The 20,395-nt window shown below is 39.2% G+C and overlaps 1 long non-coding RNA gene across 1 annotated transcript; it reads left to right on the top strand.

Moving 5' to 3' along the window:
- The first annotated feature begins 15,195 nt into the window (after window positions 1-15,195).
- LOC311077084 lies at window positions 15,196-19,387 on the top strand. Its single transcript, XR_014604747.1, has 4 exons — window positions 15,196-15,627; window positions 15,809-16,017; window positions 18,446-18,492; window positions 18,582-19,387. It is a non-coding gene; the product is annotated as an uncharacterized lncRNA (long non-coding RNA).
- The last annotated feature ends 1,008 nt before the right edge of the window (window positions 19,388-20,395 follow it).

The following is a 20,395-nucleotide window of genomic DNA, read 5'->3' on the forward strand; positions in this document are numbered from 1 at the left end:
GCGCCAAAAGTCCTCCGAAGGAAACCTAGATGCGGTAAGCGAGGGAGAAATGGGGGCAAATCGCGTCAAATATTGATTGATTGAGAGAGAGAGAGAGAGAGAGAGAGAGAGAGAGAGAGAGAGAGAGAGAATTTTTTTTCCTTACATTACTTTTACTTTTATACTTTAAGTAGTTTTGAAACAAGTACTTTTATACTTTTACTTGAGTAAAAAGCTTGAGTTGATACTTCAACTTCTACAGAAGTCTTTTTAAACCCTAGTTTCTATACTTCTACCTGAGTAATGAATGTGAATACTTTTGACACCTCTGAAAATCTCTCGCAAGGCGGACGTGTCGGATTCTGCAGTCGAGCGCAGTTGCTCTCCACCGACTGCGCTGATCAAAAGCATGATGGGAAACGACTTGCTGACGACACAGCTTAATGCTCATTGTTTAAACAACTGTGATGTATTGTTCTCTTTTAAAATGTTTGATTTTAAAACTCTAATATCATGTTTTATGTGTAGCCTATATGTTGTGTGAATATTCCCAAACTATCTGACAGTGCGATCTCTTTGGGTTATGCAATTTAATTTTTATAAAAAAAATTAAAATAAATACATAAAAACACATTATGTCTGTGATAAACATGTGTTTGGAATGGAATTAAATAACAAGTACTTTGGGTGTCTTGTTCATTTTATTTATTTTCATATAAAAGCAACAAAACTTGAATTACATGCAGTTTATACTGTGCACGAGCGTGAATCCCGCGATATCCATCTTTAATCTCACAGGTGTCAGATCCACTGCGAGAAGAGAGATCTGTTCGGATTGCCTTCACTTCTTTCACTCCTTCTCTCACTGCAGCCGCTCCTACTCTTGACTACATTCCAGATGAGGCAAGGCGCATCTCAAACAAGCCTATTGTTTTGGCAGTACAATTTTAAGCATTTTTTTCTTGTAGTGGGTGGGTTTTGGTGAGCTTTTGGGCTGGAAATCACCGTCCCAATCTAGTAACACTGTCAGCCTGGGATACGGAGGAACTTCAGTCAGCTCAACAGCAGCAGAGAGGTCAGAACTCTGGTCGAGATTCCCTCTTTTCAGATCTTCACAATGTGGATATAACACTTTGTCTTTAATTATTTAGTAAAGATATGTTTATTAATTAGGCTAATTAATTTAAATATGGACATTTATTATTTTTTTGTATTATAGTGAAACTGAAATGTACTGTAGACCTGTAGCACAACAACATTAATTAAATTTTAAACTTTTTAAGCAGATTAGAGTGTAATCGAATGCACTGGAGAACATTTATGGAGCTTCACAAACTGCAGGATAATTAAACATATGCACAAGAGAGAAAGAGAACAATGGTGAACAAAAAGGACCGATCTAATGAGCCGAAAAAGACACTGAGACTAGTCAGAAAAAGCAGCATTAATAGTGGAAGACCAAACTGTGAGTATTTATGATTTTTATGATTTATTTTATATTTCATCATCAATGCTGTTTAACTTTCTCTGGAGTCAAATCGATTCTAAGCTGTGCCTTTCATTCACTATACATGAACTTTATAGGAAAAGTGTATCATACAATATTTATGATCCCTCTTTTTTTTTTTTTTTTTTCTGCACATTTTGTTGAATCTGTAAGCTGTATGTAAAATTATTTCCACAACTGCATATGGCAGATGTTTTCAGCTAAAGTGATTCATAAATGAGTTCTTTCATTCAGTAGGAATGTAATCCGTCAAATGCTCTTCTGTTTGAGCTACACATGAATACAATAATCAGACTTTTGTGTTTTTCATTCCCAGTTTCTGACATTGCAGAGTTTCAGAAGAGTCACAAACAAGGTGAGAGATTTACACATAACACGCAGAAACATCTAAGAGTTACGCATGAACCTCTGGGTCCTTTTTAAGGGAACTCAACACTGCGTTAGTTACTGATGGATAGTTACTAGTGGAGTAAAAGCTTTAATTGGGGAGGACAAGAAGTGAAGAGTGGACAGAAACCACATTCAAGCTCCCCTGTCCAGCTCTACACTCATAAGGATATCAGTCAGGACGATATTACCGCCATACGGAAGTGTGCTATACTGCACTCTCACATCCCATCATGGAGGGGCAACAGTGGGTGTAGTTCACTTAGGGATGGGCAATAATTCAATGTCAATATATATATTGCGATATAATTTTGAAGAAATTCTTGCTGCAATGGACAAAAAACAGTATCTTGTAAGTATATTCCTGGACTTACAGAAAGTGATACTGTTGATACTGTCAACCATAACCTATTGTTGACAAAACTACAACACTACGGATTAAGGGGTCAGACATATAAATGTCTTGAAAGCTACTTAAGTAATAGAAGCCAATATGTTCAATTTAAAAACCATAACTCGGACTGTAAAACTGTTGTATGCGGAATTCCCCAGGGTTCTGTAATTGGCCCTAAACTTTTTATATTATTTATTAATTATATATTTGAGGCTTCCAAAGACATGATTTTTTTGTTGTTTGCTGATGACACAACTGTGTTCAAGACCAGGACAGATTTAAATGAATTAATGGCTATTATTGAAAGGGAAATGACAGAATTAAAGAAATGGTTTGATTATAATAAATCGTTTTTAAATTGGGATAAGACAAATTATATGGTTTTTGGAAATAAGGGAAAACATGAAATGTACAAAATTAGTTATTGAGGATGTAAATATTGAATGTGTTTCAGAAATCTAATTTTTGGGGGTTATCCTAGACAGCAAACTTAGCTGGAAGCCTCATATCGATCATATCAAAGGTAAAGTTAGTAAAAATATTGGTATTCTTTATAACGTTAAACACACATTGGATGAAGCTTCATTACAGCTTCTATACTTAACCTTAATTGTTCCATATTTAACATACTGTACCGAAGTGTGGGGTAATGCATGCACCAGTTATACAGAAAGGCTGTTCTTACTTCAGAAGAAAGCGATAAGAAGACTTACAAAGGTTTACGAGACCACACAAACAAACTGTTTATAAAATTGCAGACCTTGAAATTTAAAGAGTTGGTCAAATTTAAAATACTACAAATTATGTGGAGAGTGAAAAATAATTTGGTGCCAATACATATCCAAAACAAATTCATGCTAATCACAGACAGTAATAACAGAAGAAAAGGCAATTTTTGTGTACCATATTAACGCACCTCACAAAAACAAAAAGGGTTTCTTGTAATTGGGATCAGTTTATGGAACGCTTTGGACATTGTTCAAAAATCATGTAACACGATTGTTCACTTCAATAAAATGTATTAAAAAAAATGTACTTGGAAAATACGAAGGCAGTGAAGCATAAGAACCAATGTTTGACAAATTTGAAACTGTCAATTATTTTATATTGTACCATACTCGACATAGGGAAAAAAAAAAAAAAAAAAAAAAACCCTGCGAGCCATCTGTTTTGTGCCAGCTCAGATTATTGAAAAAAGGGGCATGAAATTATAAGACTTCTCATGCTCCTATTCAACATTGAATGTTATTATTTTGTTGTTGATGTGATTATTATTGTGTCTGTAATAACATCATGACTGAATAAAGAACTTGATAATTCTTTATTATACATTTTTAAGGCCAGACAAGTCTGTTGAGGGTTGGTTTGTAGAGAATGACTGCACGCCTGCGCACATATATATTCAAACGCGTATACCTATAGAGTAAACACGTGATGCGCATGTGCGCGCCGTCTGCGTTTTCAGGGGTTTGTGTTTTTGAGGTTTGTGCAGAGATAACCTTTTTTTCTAAAATGTTCAAGGCTTGCACCTTGGAACCTGTTTCAAGGTTTGCGTTCTCAAGCACCAAACACTGTTGTTGTGCGAATGACCAGCCGGAAGACATTGGGTTTTCTGTTATGGTGTCGTGTAAGCGGTTAATAACTAATGATCTGTGCAACGGAAGTGAAACTAACTTTAACTAACTTTAGCTGGACAATAACTTTATTCTAGATCTGCTGTAAAGCCAAAACAATCTCTGTTACTGTAATCTCCTATCATCACTGTAAAGCTGCTTTGAAACAATCCATATTGTTAAAAGCGCAGTATAAATGAAGGCGACTTGACTTAACATTACATATTTTCAGCGCTTTTTTGTTTGTTTCAAAAGACTTACATATCATTTAAAGTCATTTTTAAAATGTGAAAAATTTGGTTTGCATTGAGCCCACTTCTTTTTATGTATATGGTATTTTCCAAACAAAATAAATAACTGTATAATATGTTGTTCTTTACATTGCAAATTGTCGTTCTGTGTATAAAAAAGCACATCAAATACAGTTGAGACACTTTTTGCGTTTTGATTTTTCAAACAAAAATAGATACTGAAAAGAAGTGAATTTCCACATGACATTTAATTATCTTGTAGACTAAGATATTATCAATCAATAATACCCACGAGTAGTTTATATTTTCCACAATTAGCTCATAAATATAAGGTGCTTTTGTCTCAACTTTGTCTCAACTGTACCCATATGTGGTAGCCTACAGTTGAGACAGTGCATGGTACAGCTGAGACACCCATTTTTAATGATGTAACTAACCATTCATTGCAAATATAAAAAATAAAGACAAATAAAGACAATAACAATTGGGCAACTTTTTTGTTTATTCATCCATTTATATTCATTCATTTTATTTAAATTAGCACTGGTTAAAATGTATAAAGCAGGAACAAGATATGAAATAATATTTATTGATAATACATAGTTAAATATCACAAATATCACATTTTATTTTCATTTGCATCCTATGCTGGCTAATTACGACGTTTGACCTGTTATCATAATAACACTGAACAACTAAACAGTGTGTGACCTATAGAGCTCTATCACGGGTACAGTAGATGTGTGTCTCCGCGCCACCTCGCACATTTCTCTAGATTTTGCAGTTACCTTGCATGACACAATACCATGAAATAAGCCAGTTTTTAGGGCACAGAATAACGTTTGTGGTGATACCAGTTACGTTTAACAGTCATATAGGGATAATAAGCTATTCATTGTGGAGAGTGCATGCTGCGAACGCAAGTTATTTAAGGTGTCTCAACTGTACACATGTCTCAACTGTACACATGGCTCAACTGTACACATGTCTCAACTGTACACATGGCTCAACTGTACACATGGCTCAACTGTACACATGGCTCAACTGTACACATGGCTCAACTGTACACATGGCTCAACTGTACGTTTCAACTGTACACATACCCTACACACATTTCTATCATACACTTCAGTTTTCTACTAATAAAGGATTCTAGGTCTTTCCAAAATAATCTTCAATGAATACAGTGTTGATGTGCACCACGATGATGTAAATACAGTGGGCGGACCGTCACTAGAAGTATAAAGCACTGAGGAGAATTTCATTCACAGCAAGAGAGATGTCAGAACTGTGCTGGAGATTCCCTGTTTTCAGATCATCGCAAGGTGAATATAACACTTTGTCTTTCATTATTTAGTACAGAGATGTTTATTAATGAATATATTTAAATATGGACTTTTCGTATAAGTGAAATTGATCTAGCTACTGTAGACCTGTACAGCACAACAATATGAATTACATTTTCATCTTTTTAAACAGATTATACCAAGGTAGAGTGTAATCGGATGCACTGGAGAACATTTATGGAGCTTCACAGACTGCAGGATAATTAAACGTGACAATAGAAAAAGAGAAAAATGGTGAACAAAAAGGACAAAAAGTTACGATCTAATGAGCCGAAAAAGACGCTGAGACTAGTCAGAAAAAGCAGCATTAATAGTGGAAAACCAAACTGTGAGTATTAATGATTTATTTTATATTTCATCATCAATGCTGTTTAACTTTCTCTGAAGTGAAAAGTAAAATCGATTCTAAACTGTGCCTTTTCATTCACTATAGCCTACATAACATTTATAGGAAAAGCAGCCTATATCTGTCATTAATGAATAATTACACTGAAATAAAAGAGTAACAATATTATATACAGGAGACAACTTTCATCAGTGCTAGTTCTTTGCCGTCGGTTTGGTGTGTCCCAAGCTTAAGAATTCAGAACAAAAAAATAGCTGTTTAAAAATACATGTCTATAAAATTCAGCCATAAAAACATTTCAATTCGTTAAATTTCAAATGTTTAATATTCGTTTAAAGAAATCAGCAGATGCTTTCAGCTCAAGTGACTGATTCATGAATGAGTTCTTTCATTCAGTGGAACCGAATCCGTCACATGCTCTGCTGTTTGAGCTACACATGAATGCTATAATCAGATTTTTGTGTTTTTCATTCCCAGTTTCTGACATTGCAGAGTTTCAGAAGAGTCACAAACAAGGTGAGAGATTTACACATGACACACAGAAACGTCTCAGGGTTACACATGATCCCCTGGGTCCTTTTTAAGGGAACTCAACGCTGCGTTAGTTACTGATGCTATGTGGACACGTCCTCCGGAACCCAGAGTGTGTGTGTGTGTGTGTGTGTGTGAGAGAGAGAGAGAGAGAGAGAGAGAGAGAGAGAGAGAGAGAGAGAGAGAGAAAGAGTGTGTGTGTGTGAGAGAGTTTTTTAGTTTAGGTAGAATCTGCAGTCTCTGACCCAGTTGTGTTTCCCACCAACTGACAACGTGTACAGTGTGTGTGTGTGTGTGTGTGTGTGTGAGAGAGAGAGAGAGAGAGTTTTTTAGGTTAGGTGGAATCTGCAATCTCTGACCCAGTTTTGTTTCCCACCAACTGACAACGTGTACAATTAGTGCAGTCATTTTAAGCCAAAATGGGGGTCAACCTTGAACAAACTGCAACAGAAGCAAACTCAACTGATTTTGTATCCTCAATATGTCATGAGTAAGGAAAAAAAAAGCCCAGAAGAATCCCATTAGGGGAAAGTTTCGAAAAAGACCCAAATATAGTCTATTCATCCGCCTATTCATTCTTTCTCTCACGTGAATAGGGTAAAACATTTTAACCTTTAGATATCACCATGAAAATAACTGAGTTGATTACTTACATCGACAAACAAAAAATGTATCACAAGTTTTTTTTAATTGTTTGTTAACATGGACAAATGGTGCATAATCTAATTATGTATGTGCTAATTTGCATAAATACCACAACAGATCTAAACATTGGGTATAGCCAGGTGAAAATGTCTTGTTGAATCTTGTTGACAAATAACAGTAAAATACTTGATGTTAAGGTCTGAATGGAACCCATTTAGGCTACCCATGAGCATTAATACATAGAGGCAGGAAGAAGTACTTTAAACCAGCCTTAATTAATTATTATTGCAGAGATGGGGTTTGGGGCTGGGTCTGTGGGACTGTTTCTGGGGATTCACTTTTTATTTTGCCTACCTTTGTCACGATCCACACTTAATGAAACAAGGGAAGACCCAATAGCAGTATAATCATTTATTAAGGGTAATCCAAATCGTAGTCCTCCAGGCAGAAATCCAAAATCCAAATAAGCAATCCAACATGAGACACAAAAACAAGAACAGGCAGGAACAGAACACAGAAGTGGCGTGATATACAACAAGGACTCTAAAACAGACAGGGTATAAATAAACAGGTAAATGACAATGCTAATGGGGAATTGGCTGAGTGTAATAATGAGTGACAAGGGACAGCTGAGTGCAATGAAGAGACAAGGATCATGGGGAATGTAGTTCAAATGTGACAGACACCGTGGGGAAGGAGGACATCTAGTGGTGACCCAGGGAACACAACCCAGACACTATGACATAACCCCCCCTCTACGGAGCGGCTACCAGAAGCTCCAAGACGTGACAGACAAAACAAAAGTTCAGGCGGGAGGTGGACTGGTGGAGGATCAGGGGGAGGGATGGGGGGCCAGGTCCATGGAGGAAAATGGGGACAGGGAGTGACAGTCCATCTGGCAGCCAGGGCGGAGACGACAGTTCATCGGGCGGCCAGGGTGGAGACTCTCTCTCGGGCGACCAGGGCGGAGACTCTCCCTCGGGTGCCCAGGGCGGAGGCTCTCCCTCGGGCGGTCAGGGCGGAGACTCTCCCTCGGGCGCCCAGGGCGGAGTGGACAGTCCATCTGGCGGCCAGGGCAGAGACTTTCCCTCAGGCGGCCAGGGCGGAGCGGCCAGTTCATCGGGCGGCCAGGGCGGAGACGACCCCTCGGGCGGCCAGGGCAGAGCGGACAGTCCAGGAGACCCCTAGGAGACAGTCCAGGAGACCCCCAGGAGACAGTCAGGAGACCCCTCGGGCGGCCAGGGTGGAAACTTTCCCTCGGGCGGCCAGGGCGGAGACTTTCCCTCGGGCGGCCAGGGCGGAGACTTTACCTCGGGCGGCCAGGGCTCAGGAACAGACACCACCGGCTCAGGAACAGACACCACCGGCTCAGGAACAGACACCACCGGTTGAACAGACACCACCGGCTCAGGAACAGATACCACCGGCTGAACAGACACCACCGGCTCAAGAACTGGAACAGACACCACCGGCTCAGGAACTGGAACAGACACCACCGGCTCAGGAACAGACACAGGCACCGGCTCAGGAACAGACACCGGCTCAGCGGCCATCTTGTCCGGAGACACAGGCTCGGCAGCGGCCATCTTGTCCGAAGACACAGGCTCGACGACGGCCATCTTGTCCGGAGACACAGGCTCGGCAGACGTGACGTGAACAGGCTCGGTGGCCGCCATCTTGTCCGAAGACACAGGCTCGGCAGACGTGACGTGAACATTCCTGGGAATTTCTAGGATCTTGAATAGCGTCGAAAAATAATCCAACAACGTTTCAGCGGCCATCTTGTCAGGGGACACAGGCTCTGCGGCGGCCATCTTGTCCGGAGACACAGGCTCGGCAGACGTGACGTGAACAGTCTCTGGATCGGCAGACGTGTGTTTCTTCCCCCTTCTCCGTCTGTGATGACGAGATGGTGGCTCCGATCCGTCCCTCACTAGCCCAGGGTCGAAGGGGGGCCATGGTGGAGAGTTATGTTGGATCTCCACTCGACCACCTCCTCCTCTGCGACCTCCCCGGGTCCCACGAAAAATGACTAGGCGGGTTCCCTTAAAATATTCTCTCCTCTCCAGTTCGGTGGCTGGGGAAGAGAAGTTTGAACTCATACCGCTGGTTCTTGTGTGACGGAGTCCTTCTGTCACGATCCACACTTAATGAAACAAGGGAAGACCCAATAGCAGTATAATCATTTATTAAGGGTAATCAGTACAGTGGCCCCAGTGGCGAATTTGCCAATCTTGGTGTTCTCTGGCAAATGCCAAACGTCCTGCACGGTGTTGGGCTGTAAGCACAACCCCCACCTGTGGACGTCGGGCCCTCATACCACCCTCATGGAGTCTGTTTCTGACCGTTTGAGCAGACACTTGCACATTTGTGGCCTGCTTGAGGTCATTTTGCAGGGCTCTGGCAGTGCTCCTCCTGCTCCTCCTTGCACAAAGGCGGAGGTAGCGGTCCTGCTGCTGGGTTGTTGCCCTCCTACGGCCTCCTCCACGTCTCCTGATGTACTGGCCTGTCTCCTGGTAGCGCCTCCATGCTCTGGACACTACGCTGACAGACACAGCAAACCTTCTTGCCACAGCTCGCATTGATGTGCCATCCTGGATGAACTGCACTACCTGAGCCACTTGTGTGGGTTGTAGACTCCGTCTCATGCTACCACTAGAGTGAAAGCACCGCCAGCATTCAAAAGAGACCAAAACATCAGCCAGGAAGCATAGGAACTGAGAAGTGGTCTGTGGTCACCACCTGCAGAGCCACTCCTTTATTGGGGGTGTCTTGCTAATTGCCTATAATTTCAACCTGTTGTCTATTCCATTTGCACAACAGCATTTGAAATTGATTGTCAATCAGTGTTGCTTCCTAAGTGGACAGTTTGATTTCACAGAAGTGTGATTGACTTGGAGTTACATTGTGTTGTTTAAGTGTTCCCTTTATTTTTTTGAGCAGTGTATATATATATATATATTTTTTTTTTTTTTTTCAATAAAAACTAGACAAGCTGTGGATTAAGGTAGGCCTGCTATTTTTATTTGATGAAAAAAATGCCGTTTTTTTTTCAAAGCTTCAAATTGATTCAGTGTTTTCTTTTTGTCAGCATAATTTGTTAATTATTTAAGTTTATAAAATATATTTATTGTAGGCCTATCTTATGTTTTTTATTTATATTATTTTATTGTTTTTTTCTGTTGTCACTGTCAGAAATGCTGCAGGTGCGTGAATTTTATGTGAATCCAGGTTCTGTTGTTGATCTGTTCTGCATGTTTGCGTGTTAAAATAAACCCGTGATTTTTATTTTTAAGGGATCACAGACACGTGTCAATTTTATTTTTTACTTAATGCCAATTCAATATTATAATCTTATAATATTAACGGATAAAAATCGGATAACGAGCGGCGGTTGTCGGTCGGGAAAATGAACCGAAATGAGCATATTATATAAATATTTTATCTATGAATTAAACACCACTCACCAGTATTAGACTGTGTTGGGGGAGATTAGCCTCACTCTGTGCCTTCCTCAGGTCTCTCCTCTTAAGCCAGCTCAGGTTGAATGTGTTGACCAAACCTTTACAGAGTCCTATGGCACGCGCTGTCCGATCTTTGTTGCTGTCCAGACCACGGGACACAGCGAGATGGAGTTTGTGACCAAAGCAATTGAGCCATGGCCAGCCAAGATCCCTTATTGCAGCAACAATGTTAGCACCATTATCTGTAGTGATGCAAACTAGGTTGTGCTCATCCAGTCCCCAATCTGCTACAGCAGACTTCAGGTTTTCTCCAAGGGTGTCAGCAGTATGGTTATCTGGGACATACCTGGTCTCTAAACACTTGGAGTGCAGGCTCCAGTCAGCACTTATATAGTGTATAGTCAAGCTCATATAGGGGGTCATGTTTGAACTTGACCACATATCCGTAGTGGCAGAGAAAAATTGGATGTCTTTGATCTCGTTTAGTATGTCATCTTTAATGCTGTTGTACAGTTGTGGAATTGCCGTTTGTGACACGTATGTTCTCCCAGGCAATTCATACTGGCTGTCAAATGTTTGCAGCATTCGTCGAAATGCCGGCTTTTCGACGATACTAAAGGGCAGCATCTCTTTAGCAATCAAGCGAACTACACTGTCGGTGAGTGCACACCATTTTGCACTGTCCTGTTTGTACTTTGTTTGTCGACTAAATGCCCCAGTTATGGTGCACTGTCGGGAAGACGAAGACGGCCCGTCTGTTGTAGCTTTTTTTTTTCCCAACTGGGAAAACTGCAACGGATGATTGTGTTTTAGGTGCATGTGCATGTTTGTTGTGTTACCGGTTTTAGTTGATACTGTTTTACAACAAATGCGACATACCGGCTCGCTCAGGTTAAGTGGTTCACCACGGTCATTCGGTTTGTATCCGAAGTGCTCCCACACTGCAGCTGTCGCGTTTGGCTTTGAAACCAATTCCATGTCACAACTTGCGTCTCGTCTTTTCGCTCTTCTCGGCAGTCGCCTCAAGCACTCCCGCCTTCCCACACAAAGTCCATGTGACTGACAAGCGCCGCCTCCCCACACAAAAGACAATGCAACTGACAAGAGGGTTCACTTCTCCTACGCTAAGGAAACGAGAGTTGTCATTCAGTCGCGGATAATAAACAAGTATGCAAATGAAATTATCGCGGCCGGAAAAATTATCGAGGTCATTTTTTTTTATCGTGCGATTAATCGATTTATCGACTATCGCGACAGGCCTATGTATGAGATGATGATAACTTAATTGTACCCAGCTTATGTGAAAAAAATGTTATATGTAAAAAATGAGAGAGAGAGAGAGAGAGAGAAAGAGAGAGAAAAGAGGAGGCAAAAGGAGAGAGCCCCAAGAAAGGGACCTAGAGAAGAAGAGAGCCAGAGCATCAAAGAGAGAGAGCAACAGTTTCAATCTTCTTTTATCCTTTCCTGACCATGTGACTAAAAACCAGATGTGAGACATTAAAACTGACCAATCAGATAATTACACGTCCCCCACCGTACTAAAGGTGTGACAATTAATCGACCCCCAAAGTACAAACATCTTGCTAGATCACTATCAGCCCCTCTGTGCTTTTAGGAACTCCAAATGGTCATTGTGGTAGGAAGAGGGGGTAGAAAAACAGTCAAGCAAATATCTTTGTTCATTTATTATTTTCAATTCTACACTACACATCTAATTCCTGACAACTAGACACACCACTTAATATAATCTAAGCCAGGTTAGAATTGGCCGCAGAGCCACAGACTTCCTGAGCCGACACGATTCATATTGATTTTTAACTGGAAGAATTCGTAGGCCAAGCTTCCAAATCTAAAAATGGGACCTGAGAGCATTGGTGCCAACAGGAGAAGAAAAAATAAAAGAATACTCTCGTCAAACTCCTCCCCATGCTCTGCCTGGCTACAATCGCCACTATTGATACCCAAACCATGAAGTGCAGACGCTCCACTCTCATCCCTCGAGAGAGAGTCAAACAAGAGCAGAGCTACACACAGCGAATGCTTCACAACACAATGCTTTCAGCTTTCTCAAGAGCAGATTTCCCTCTGTGCAAACACTTCAGTCTCATCCCTCGAGAGAATCAAGCAACAACACAGCTCTTATCTTTATAAGATTGGCGCGATTTCACACATGCTTCAGACACTTGTTTCCATGCATCCCCACATCAGCAAAACGCAGTATTAGGGATGTTAACCGATGACCGTTTGACCGATGGTTGACCGTATCAACGTTAACCGATCAAAGTTGTCAGTAGTCGGTTAAAAAAAAAAAAAAAAAGTGATCTCTAAATTAGGCTATTATAGACAGTGGACTAAACGCTACTACAGTTAGCCATCTAATTCCAAGATCTTTTCGTGTGAATTGAACAAATTATCCCTCACACTCAATTTTTCATAACTCGCCTGTTTGTACTTAATAAACCAATAAAAACATTTGGTGCGCGGTCACAGTGTTTGGGTTCGCAGCGCACGCTCACAAAGTTTGCGAAAAATAAAGGCTACAAAACACTCGAGGTTAGAGCCAGGGCAGACGACAGGATGAAGCGTGCAAATTTGGAAATACATGATGAATTTGGAAATACGCGGCTCCGGCAGTGTGTGTGTGAGCGGGAGGCAGAGAGATGCGACAGAGTTGCGAAATTGCAGGCGCGGCTCGAAATGGCTGTTATTTCAAATAGTGCGTAGCATATTTTAAACGAATCGGTTAACCGGTTTCAACCGGCTAATGAGCCTCGGTGGTCGGTCAAGAAAATGTTTAGTTTTCACCATCCCTACGCAGTATTGAGATCCCTCGAAAGGCAACTATATTTATAACTGAGAAATTATACACAAATCTGTTATATAAACAAAGATCACTTTGTTTGTGTTGTACTACTTCTGAGAATGTTTTTTTCTCTTTTCTCTTAGAAAGCATCAGTTCTACGAACCTAAGCAGCAAAATATTCTCCATCATCTTCAGTCATTGATTAAACAATGTATATTTTATATTTTTGCATTATTATTATAATACAGATTCATGTAATATCAAAAAATATCAAGCCTATGGTTAAGAAATGCGCTGTTACAGAATATACTAAATGTAAAATCCATTTATAAACATTCATCATATATTCTATCAGAATATAAAATGTGTATAAATGGATATTATTTATGTGGATATTATATTTATAAGTAGATTTCATGACTACAGTACATGTTATTTAATGAATGTGATCTGAATCTGACATTTACAGTATTGATATAATTAATGTTTTTGCTCTATGCTTCTGTATGATACAATGCACAACTGCAATGTTGAAACCTGTCATGTCTTTTCTTCTTAGCAAGCAATAATGAAAACTGGCGAGTTTAATTAAAATAAAACAAGCTGTTTAAGGTATATTACAAAATTTTAATTTAGACCCTAAAGAATCATATTAGCTTGTACAAAAATGTCATTATATGACCCCTTTAAAAAGCAAAAACAAAAGGTGTGAAAAGCAAGTCCCTGTGACTGGATGAACACTTATTTAGGTCTGAGTTAACACATGAGTACAGAATATCAATAGCATGAAACAGAATTAGGGCATTATGAATCAAATAAATACATGAATGTATTGTATATTTATTATTTTAACACAGAGAATATGATCTGCAGTTTTCATCTTTGTCCACTAGATGTCAGAAGTAGATTTGAGGTGAAACTCAAAGGCCTTTAGTTTCAGGATCAGAGACAGTGAAGAGAAATCAGAGAATCTGATCTGAAGCTCAATGAGGATCATCATGTGTCTCATATGAAGCAGAAAGAGACTCGCATCTGATCAGATTATATTACAGGATCAGAGACAGTGAAGAGAAATCAGAGAATCTGATCTGAAGCTCAATGAGGATCATCATGTGTCACTAGGGTGGCCATTTCCATAACTACTTCTAGTGCTGGTCCTCTTAAACATTCCATCAGCCTGCGCCTTTTTTCTCTCTCCATGCCTTCGCTCTCCTCCACCATGAGCCATGCCTGCTCAAGCCAGTGATCAAACTGCTCCTCCCCAGGTGTAACTGGCAGAAGTCCTGAGAAAATGCGTAGACGACGGTGCCCACCTTCAGCAGGAGGTTTACTGGTTTTCTCCAACAGATCTCCCACCGCCTTTAAGATGGATTCAGTAGAGTTAGTGGGTGGTTGAGGGCTAGAGAGCAGAGCCTTAAGATCATCCATAGTCTTTCCCTCAGTCTCTAACAGCACTTTTAGTTTGGTACCAAACTCTTCAGGTGCTGGGTTGCTAGCTATGGTGACCAGGGGCCAAGTTTCTCCACTCTCAGGATGCATCACTTCAGGGGGAATGCTAACAGTGGTGAGGTTCTGTTTTTGACATGATAATGATCTGAACTATGAAATTATATGGAATAAAATGACTTATTTGTGTCACATTATTGACTCTATTAGCATCTGGTTATATCTTAAAACAGGAGAAATAAATCAATAGTTACTGTAGATCAGTTAGTCATGATACACAACTACAAACACACCAAAGATGAACAACTGAGAAAATACAAAGAACAGAATAAAATAACAAAATAATAAATACAAACACAGCACAGACAAAATACTGTAAATATACTGTACTGTAATTTTTACATTTATTAATTTAGCAGAAGCTTTTATCTAACAAATGAGAATATGACAAGTAATTTGCCACAAAGCCACAATATTTATAGTATATAATATCATGTTCATTAGAAAGCTATTAGGAGACAAGCAAGAACAGAGGAGAAATATAGAGATTTATTTGTTGATTTAAGTGCTTTTTTGTTTTAATGTGGTGTTGTTCAGTAAAGACTGTGTTCAGCATTTACTGGAGTTTTTGAAACTGGCCTGAGCAGATAATGATGAGAAGTTCATTTCACAAACAGATAAGAGAAACAGGATAAGAAAAAAACAGATTCTGCACTTTCAGTTAGAAAACAGGAAGTATTGTGGGAGTGTGTGGCCTAAATCACTGTGACTGTGATTGAGTTACTGCAGTGTTTATGCAGGACGGAAACTGATCCTGCATCAGTGACTATAGCAGGAGCCAGTGTTGACGGGTTATATGTGGTTTATATCTCTCAGATCTGCAGGATGTGCTTCCTCTCTTCTGCTCATCACATGGTAATTAAAACACTTTATATTTAATTGTTTTGTAAAGAGATTTTTTATTAATTAATTAATTTAAGTCCAGACATTAATGTCTCTATTATAGTGAAACTGAAATGTAAACCTGTATTGCTCAACAATCATTAACTGATGTCAAACTTCACTCTGAACTGAACTACTGTATTCTCTTGAACAGAAATTACCAAAGTCAGAATATATGAGACATTACAGCATGGAGAACATGTGTTGAGCTTCACAAACTACAGGAGAATTACACATGTGGACGAGAGGGAAAGAGAAGAATGGGGAATAAAAATGACAAAACGTTACAATCTAATGAACCAAAACAGAAAAAGACGCCGAGTCTAGTCAGACAAAGCAGCATTAATAGCGGAAAACCAAACTGTGAGTATTTATAATGTTTAATATTTAATAATGTTTTATATTTAATATTCTGCCGAGCTCCCCTACAACATGTGTGATCAAGTGTAGGCTACACTAATTCATGTTCGCTTCAGCCCCCTTTAAAACATATGAAATTGGTTTCATTTGTCATAATTTCGCCATTTGAACTGAACTTTTTTTGAACTTCGTGTAGTGTAATAATTAGTTTACGGTCATTGTGAGGGGACAAGAAACATTAAGAAAGCCGTTTTCATCATATTAGGCACAAGAAGATTAATAGTGAATATGTACATATTGAGAATTAATATAATACAATGTGTAGCTTCAGTAAATTAAAAAAGCTCAGCTTTAGGAGGAAGAGACAAAGCAAGAGAAAAACAAAGAGAAAAAGAGGGAAATAATCTTCACTCTAAAAACTAATTCAGAGGACCTTTAGTCATTACTTAAATATATATATATTGTTGTGAAATAAAACATCAAGTTCTGAGATACTGTTAGACTTTTTACTTGTAATTCTTATTTTATTGAGCTGGGATGACACACAAATTATGCCTATTGATTAAATATACTATCATGACTTGTCAGAGTTTAATATTTTCAGTTGATCAAAAATTTATTTCATTTTAAGTTCTGTTAATGTAAAAAACAATTTGATGACGTGTAAACGGTCCACAGTTTCCGTGCGCATGTTTAAGGCCAGATGAGTGTGGCCACAGCTGAAACTCGCTGAAGCGTAATGTGGTGAATGGTAAGTAATTTTATGCTTACACATATTCGCATTCGCTCAGGATTCTGTTGGTGATAGCCTACTGTAACTGAATACCGAAATCTGGAAGTCCTTACTCTGAAATTTGAGCAGTGTTGATAGTATACGTTAGTCTGTGTGCCGAGGTAAAGTTAGCTTGTAGCTACGCTATTTGTTAAAATACTTTGCTCAAAACAAGTCGGAGTTATGTAGGGCCCTATGAATTCCGTTTTAGTTTTCCAAATTTCGTTTTTATTGTTTACAATTGTGACAGGCGCCCGCACATTTTACTGAGAGAACGAGCAGAGAGAGAGAGAGAGAGAGAGAGAGAGAGAGAGAGAGAGAGAGAGAGAGAGAGAGACCCTCCTCCGGCCGCGCGCGCACACTCTCACAGTCTTCGAACTGTCTTGCTCTCCCTCCCTCCCTAGCGCATATTAACGTTAATCAAAATTGATATTACAATCAAAATCAATAGAGAATTGACACAATGGTAATAGGTCGGAAGACCGAAGTTTCACGTGAAGCATTCAGAGATTTTTTGAGCTGAGTTACCGCTGGGTGTGAATTGTAGCCTACTAAAATAACGTTGCCTTATCTTCTCTGAAAAGCGTTCCGCACATTCAGCTGACATAAACCACACTTTAAATAAACGAACGAAACCTATCCAGTGATGGAATGTTTTCTGTGTTCCTGTCCAATGACAGTGTAGTGACCATACATTTCAAATGAATGTTTGATTTGAAGTGATAAGTATAGGTTGATTTCTAAGAAAATGTATGCTTTACGTTGTATTAGAAAGGACATGGTAATACAGTTCATTTAAATGTTTTGAAAGGGAAATATATTAAAAGATGAATGTTACATGTATGTTTACATGAGAGTAATCAAGTCAAATAAAATCAAAAGGGCTCAACTTAACTCTTGCAGAGATGTTACTTAGAAATGTGTTTTATTGTGGCCAAAAAAACTGCTTCACCTAACTTAAAACATTATGTTGGATCAACTTAATTACTTGCATTCATGTTGAAAATTATTAAGTTCATGTTACTTAGAAATGCGTTTTATTGTGGCCCGAAAAAAGTAATTCACCGTACTCAAAACATCGCTTTGAATTAATGTAATTCTGCAGCAGTCTTAACATAAAAATTCTAGTGGAAAACGTTAACTTTTTTTTTTTTGTTGACCCAATGTTTTCGTCCCACTGAAATGGTTTTTAAATCTTTGTTTGAAAGCTATTGTTATCCAATTTTTGGGGGCCTTCAAAAACATCTTAAAATGCACATATGTAGATCAGAAAAATCTACATTCTCTTGGGGAAACCCCGAACTCCCTGACTACCTCACATTCGGGACCTCAGGGATTATAAAACTCTCCTATTATAAAACATATGCAGGTTAAAATTAGACCCTAAACTAAAATGTTACTTTTTTTTATTTTATTTTTTTTTTATCATAGCCTACCCTCATTGGGGACTGAGGCACACAAAAAAAAAATCACCCCTGCGTATTTCTTATTAAGTTTGTTAAAAATACTCACATTTTGTAGATTCTGTAACTTGTAAGTAAATGTATATCCACAACTGTGAGCTTTTGGCAGATCTTTCCATCAGTGACACTGATTTATTAATTGTCGCTGTTTGAGCAGGAATTGCTATAATCTGATGTGTGTGTTCTTCATTCACAGTTTCTCATGTTTCACCGATTCATTGTGATGTTTTAGTCACAGAAAAGGTGAGACACACACATCATATACAGATAAATCTGCAGAAATCTGATGTTATATTGATCTGTGTGTTATATTTCTGTATTTCTCCTTTCAGAAAGCATCAGTGTGATTCATCTAACCTGATAAATATTCTCCATCATGTTCCTTTTTCAACAAATAAGTTCATGGTTCAGACACTGTTACTGTATATAAGATGAATGTGTATGAATGGATTTTATATTTATATAGAACATGTTTGTATTTCATGAATATAGGACATGCTTTCCTGAACACATCTGACCTGAATCTGAGTTTTACAGTAATCTTGATTGTGACCTGACAGAAACTGCTGGTTGTGTGTTAATATGCTTTCCTGTAGCTCTGACAGAGTGTTAGCGCTAGCAACGCCAGGGTCATGGGTTCGATTCCCAGGGAAAGCAAGAACTGATAAGAATGTAAATGTGTAGTTTGAAATGCAATGTAAGTCGCTTAGGATAAAAGTGTCTGCCAAATGCATAAATGTAAATATATTTGATCTACAACACAACAGCAATGTAGAACCCTTGTATAGTATACTTGTATATTCAGAGCTAATGAGACCCAGACTGAGCTGATGATGACATCACTGTTTTTAAACAGTTTATCACTGTTTTTTATTGAACTATAATTGATGATCTTTACACATTATTGAACTGAACTGAATCAACACTGAACTGGATTCAACTAAAATGTTGAATGTCTAAAGTTGATTTTCAGCAGATTTGAATTCTGTTTGCATCATTGATCATTGCTTTGCTGTTTATGACTGTAACGCTTTAAAGGGGTCATATAATGCCATTTTTGTACAAGCTAATATGATTCTTTAGGGTCTAAATGAAAAGTTTGTAATATACTTTAATTAAATATTCTCATTAGTATTGTAAGAAAACACTAATTTTACCTGGTCAAAAACAGCTGTTTTCAGCACGCTGTTTCAGTGCATGTGTCTTTAAATGATAGTGAGCTTTGCTCACCCCGCCCCTCTGTTCTGTGGGGCGTTTTGACCTGACACAACCAGAGACAGTATATAAACTGGACACAGCGACCCCATAGTTTTCAATGGAGAAAAGTGAAGCAAATTAGAAGCTCTCTCTTCCTGATGGCTGAGATACTGCGCAGACTCAAACTGAGCTTGACGACGTAGATGTGACGTGAGCAACCCGTCTGTCTTCTAGTAGCTGTGCCGAGAGAAATCTGAATCATTCCCTTGAGACGGCGAGCGTGAGTAGGAGCTGTCCATGAGCTAGGAGCAGGAGCAACTTTATGACTCTCTATGGGCTTCTCTCTTGACTTTATCGGACTTTATGCCTCCACGTCCCCCCGATTGACTGCGAGCTTCTCCTCCTGTCCATACGGTAATTTCCAGAGAGTCGCGTGGTTATGACGCAATAATTAGCCTGTTTTTACAAAAACTGCTTCTACGGGGCCATAACGTAAGATACCTTAAGGTAATGGAGCCTTTTATACATTGTCGTGTTTTTTAGAAATAAATAATGGACAAATGGAGTCTTTAAACGCCTCAGATGTAAAGTTATTCGCTGTCAAAGTGACGCCAAAATGAATGGGAGTCAATGGGATGCTAACAGCAGGTGAAGGCTTGATAGCCAATGGCGGCCGCCGGGGGTGGTAAGTAAATCGAGCGCTCGATTACCCCCCTGTACACAACACACGTGGAGTGTTGCCTTGACAACAGCTGAGGGTATATTTTGAAGAATGGCAGCGGAGTCTCTGAGGACACTGTGCAACCAAACAAGAAGTTCGACAATTAAAGTCCGCGTGAACCGGAAGTTGCAAACGACTTTTCTCCAGTGTTGTGACGTTTTTCCCAGTGAAAGGGAATATTGAACAGAGGGCAGGGTTTTACTCTAGCGCTCCTCCTCTCCATCTCTG

Source organism: Abramis brama, assembly GCF_963993115.1.
Source record: "Abramis brama genome assembly, contig: SCAFFOLD_71, whole genome shotgun sequence".
Classification (NCBI taxonomy): Eukaryota; Metazoa; Chordata; class Actinopteri; order Cypriniformes; family Leuciscidae; genus Abramis; species Abramis brama.